General features: G+C 42.0%; 1 pseudogene; it reads left to right on the top strand.

The window, feature by feature from the left end:
- Nucleotides 1-5,283, top strand: part of LOC119470844 — a 23,137-nt pseudogene that overhangs the window by 13,805 nt on the left and 4,049 nt on the right.

Below are 5,283 nucleotides of genomic sequence, written 5' to 3'. Positions count from 1 at the left end.
GCAATTCTCCTGCCTCAGCCTCCTGAGTAGCTGGGATTACAGGCACGCACCACCATGCCCAGCTAGTTTTTTGTATTTTTAGTAGAGACGGGGTTTCACCATGTTGACCAGGATAGTCTCGATCTCTTGACCTTGTGATCCACCTGCCTCGGCCTCCCAAAGTGCTGGGATTACAGGCTTGAGCCACCGCGCCCGGCCTGCAATAAATAATTCTTGAATCAACTTGGGACAGAAGATTTATCTGAGCATAGAAAATGCAGTGAGACTTAATGACAACATGGTGGGTGAATTTGCAATTGTAGATCTCTGGCAGCCGTGGCAGGCCAAATAATTCCCAGTATTATGCTCGAGAGACATGCATATTACTGATGCAGTCGAATTTGATGTGTGACTAATTATTTTCCATTTCAAAAAATGCAAAGTATTCCATTCAAATAGAAAAATGCATGAAAAAGTTCGAGAATGACTAATACAATCTTTATGTCCCTCATTTCAATGTTGGTAACTTGTACATTTTTGAATTAATAAACGGGCACCATGTACAATCTTCGCTGAAAGAGAGAGCCTTTGTAAAGCTTGGTGCCCATGTGGTAAAGAGAGTGGAGCTGTCACAGCCACACCACGGTGAGGGACTTGAGCCACCTGACTGCTGCTTGCTGGCCATGTGACCCTGGAAAGTTGTTTCAACTCTTGGTGCATCTGTAAAATGGAGATAATAAGGCTGCCCCTCTCAGAAGGTTGTGAGGATAACTGAGAAACATGTAGGTAAAGTGTTAACTGGTGACTGGTGTGTGGTGGGTAGTCTGTAAATGTTAACTACTACTATTATCGTCTTCATCCGTCTGGACTGCTATAACAGAATACCATGGACTTGGTAGCAGATTAAACAACAGACATTTATTTCTCACAGTACTGGAGCTGGGAAGACCAAGATCAAGTTGCAGCGGGTTCAGTATCTAGTGAGGGCCTGTCTCCTTGTTCATAGATGCCACCTTCTTGTTATGTCCGCAAATGGTGGAAGAGGCTCGGAGTCTAACTCAACCTCAAGTCTCTCTCTCTTTTTTTTTTTTCTTTCTGAGACAGGCTCTCACTCTGTCACCCAGGGAGTGCAGTGGCATGATTGTGGCTCAATGCAGCCTCTAACTTCTGGGCTCAAGCGATCTTCCCAGTTCAGCCTCTCAAGTAGCTGGGATTACAGGTGCAAACCACCGTCCCTGGCTAAGTTTTGTAGAGACTGGGTCTCACTTTGTTGCCCAGGCTAGTCTCCAACTCCTGGATGCAAGTGATCCTCTTGCCTCAGCCCCCTAAAGTGCTGGGATTACAGGCCTGAGCCATCACACCTGGCTAACCATTTTCCTGGCCCATCATTTTCCTATATCAGTGAACAGAGGACCATCCTGCCTACCTCTAATTTGAAATGCAAGTGTATCTGCCTTGGGTACAGCAAATAATGGACATGGTCAGTATTTACCCAAGGATGAATGTGATTGCCCAAAAGCAAAATAGAGATCTGACACATTTTGGAACAAATAATCTCAAAGAAAACAAAGCAGCATTTACTCCAAATGTCTTTTTTAGCCTACTCAGTAATTATGTGTTTAGAAAAGACAAGTAGTAAAGAGTGACAGGAAAGAAGACCAATGTCAACAGGGCACGTTAGCAGATGAAATGCTTAAAAATGTAATTATTGAGGGAGACTGCTGTTTCCAGCCTGACAGTAACAAGTACCATACATGCCCTCCTGCTATAAGGAAGCTGGGGGAAGTATGTGAAGCAAATGTTCAGACATGTACTATAGGCAATTCCAGACTGTGAGAAGGAAAAGAAATTGAGTCCAAAAATGACCTAGGCTGTCTGCCAGGAGATACTTCCCAGACTGCTGTGGTGCAAAAGAGAACCTAAACAGAGTATGGTCGTTTCACCAAGTTGAAGGACACAGAATGGTTTCAGGAGGATAAGGTGGTTGGAATTTGCAAGGCAAAGTAACACAGAGAAAAGCACCCAGAGAAGGAGCCCAGGAAATCTGCATAACAGTGCCCTGGAGTCTTGTGCTGAATATAGAGCTGTATTTCTAACAGGAAACTCAACAAAGCCACGCAAAAAATCACCATGGGGAAATGTAAGTTGGACAATTCCCAGAGCCCACACACTACTGGGGCATGTTTGAGTTCCAACTCTGAGTGAAGAGACCTGATTAAAAACTCAGGATGTGCGGTAAAGATGCCTGAAGGGTTATACCTTAGGAAGAGAGCTAAAATAGCCTTAGAACAGCAATTCTCAGCCAGAGGTGAGTTTACTCCCCAGAGGATATTTTGCAATGTACTGGGAAGAAGGTAAAGGCCAGGGGTCTTAGTCTACTCATGCGGCTATAACAAAACACTGGGTGGCTTAGAAATAACAGAAATTTATTTCTCACAGCTCTGGAGGCTGGAAGGTCCTAGATCAAGGCACTGGCAGATTTGGTGTCTGATGAGAGCCACTTCCTGGTTTAGAGAATGTGTCCTCACTGCTTCCTCACATGGCGAAAGAGGACAAGGCAGCTCTCTGGGGCCTCTTTCATAAGGACACCAATCCCAAAGCTCCCACCTCCTAACACTATGACATTAGCGTTAGACTTCAACGTATTAATCTGGGAGAGACACAAACATTCAACCATAGCACCCAGGATGCTGTTAAACATCCTATAGCGCACAGGACAGGCTCACAACAAAAAAAATGTCAACAGTGCCAAGAATCCGTCAATCCAAATGTCAAAAGTTGCCACCTGAGTCTGTGAGTGTGAAGAAAAAAAAAAAATGACAAATATCAAAAGTAACAACGTTGCGGCTGGGCGTGGTGGCTAACACCCCTGTACTTTGGGAGGCCAAGGTGGGCGGATTGCTTGAGGTCAGGGGTTCAAAACCAGCCTGGCCAACACAGTGAAACCCCGTCTCTACTAAAAATACAAAAATTAGCCAGGCGTGGTGGCATGCACTTGCAATCCCAGCTACTCGGGAGGCGGAGGCAGGAGAAGAGAAGCACTTGAACCCAGAAGGCAGAGGTTGCAGTGAGCCGAGATCGTGCCACTGCACTCCAGCCTGGATGACAGAGTGAGACTCCATCTCAAAAAAAAAAAAAAAAAAAAAAAAAAAAAAAAAAAAAAAAAAAGAAAAAAAAAAAAAAAAAAAAGGAAAAAGAAAAGAAAAAGACCTTTTCAGACTAACACTGAGAGGTCATTTCCAGAGAACTGCATTATAAGAAATGTTTTTTTGGCTGGGCATGGTGATTCATGCGTGAAATCCCAGCACTTTGGGCTTTTTGTTGTTGTTTTTTTAAAAAAAAATTTTTTATATTAATAGAGATGGGATTTTGCCATGTTATCCAGGCTGGTCTTGAACTCCTGACCTCAAGTGATCTGCCCCCTCCCTTGGCCTTCCAAAGTGCTGGGATTACAGGCATGAGCCACTGCACCCGGCAAATCGCAGCATTTTAGGAGGCTGTGGGGAGAGGATTGCCTCAGGTCAGGAGTTCAAGACAAGCCTGGGCAACTAGCGAGACACAATCTCTACAAAAAATAGAGAAAAATTAGCTGGATATGATGGCACACACGTTTAGTCCCAGCTACTCAGGAGGCTGGGGATAGAGGATTGCTTGAGCCCAGGAGGTTGAGGTTTCGGTGAGGCATAATTGTGTCACTGCACTCCAGCCTGGGTAACAGAAAAATGAGATCTGCACAAAGAAATAAAGAGATGTAAATACATGGTAAATATAAAATACCTTTTTCATTTAAAAAAATGTGTCTAAAAAAATCACTGACCATTTAAAGGAAATATAAAAATATATTTTGGATTTTATAATGGAAATGGAAATGAAATGTCTTAAAACAATAGCACAAAGTTTCCAAAGGGAAATGGAGTTGCATTATTAAAAGGTTCCTACATGATATGTAAAGCAGCATAACAATATTTAAAGATATGTGACATGCTCCCGAAACAGGAGCCTGAGTGTGCATGTGGACACAGGATCGTGGGAGAACAACACGGTGGTTGTGCAGGTGAGCTCTGCCCCTTCTCAGCCTGATGGCGGCGCTCACCTTCGGCTGCTTTCATCACCACGACTGCCTTCAAAGAAGGAAGTGTCCCGGTGCTGCTGCAATGATTTGAGGATCAAGCTGAAAAACGTAGACAACTTCAGTGGACCTACAGAAAGAAGTGATTTGGATTCATTACATTTGATGTAACTGCTGATTAACTTAGCTTATTTCCCAGCAGTGGCACCAGTCTTGTAGTTAATTCTGAGAATATATTTGATTGGAATGTTAAGCAATTGTTTATTTATCAGCAGAATATTCAACAAAAAGCAATCTACGATTAGAGAGCTAATGGCAATATATTTGCATCAAAATTTGAGACCTGTGATTAAATTCTCATGAAGATATGTAATCAAAAACTGGAAATATTATTTAAAATTTTTGTATTTTCTGAGATTATTTTAAAATCCATCTCAGTACAACTTTTTTTTTTCACAATTTTTTTCTGTTTTTAAGAGATACAGTGTCACTCTGTCACCCAGGCTGGGATAATCATAGCTCACTGCAGCCTCAATCTCCTGGGCCCAGGCATTTTTTGTTTTCAAATACATGGCATGAGCTGTTTTGGTAGTCTTAGTAAGCCATATATCTGCAATTGATTATATCTCTGCCTATTGAGAATAATTTTCCTTGTTTTGGTGTTGTATGGGATTCATCCACCTAAGTACTTGAACTAGTCTTATTAACTGTAAATTAAATGCCAGGTGCAGTTGGCTAATGCCTGTGGCCCCAGCACTTTGGGAGGCTGAGGTGGGAGGATCACTTAAGCCCAGGAGTCCAAGGCCAGCCTGGGCAACAAGTGACACCTTGTCTCTACAAAAAATTTAAAAAATTAGCCAAGTTTGGTGGCATATGCTTGTAGTCTCAGCTACTGGAGAGGCTGAAGGAGGAGAATTGATTGAGCCCAGGAAGTTGAGGCTGCAGTGACCCGTGACAGTGCCACTGCACTCCAGCCTGGATGACAGAGCAAGACCCTGTCTCAAAAAAAAAATTAAATTGAAAAATTATAAATTATAATTGAGAATAAGTTTTATAATCAAAGGCTGTTAAACTATTAGATTAAAAATCTATTAAAGCTATCAGTTATTATAATTGAAAGGTAATTAGTCTGATTTAGAGCTTTTGTTGCAAGTAGGGTAGAGGTGGAGATATTTTTTTTTTTTTTTTTTTTTTTTTTTTTTGTCTTATAATCTTAGTTATTAAAAATTATTTTT

This window comes from Cebus imitator, unplaced genomic scaffold (genome assembly GCF_001604975.1).
Source record: "Cebus imitator isolate Cc_AM_T3 unplaced genomic scaffold, Cebus_imitator-1.0 Scaffold42, whole genome shotgun sequence".
NCBI classification, from domain to species: domain Eukaryota; kingdom Metazoa; phylum Chordata; class Mammalia; order Primates; family Cebidae; genus Cebus; species Cebus imitator.
The sequence above is the reverse complement of the archived record's forward strand: the minus strand, read 5'-3'. Positions and strand labels throughout refer to the sequence as shown.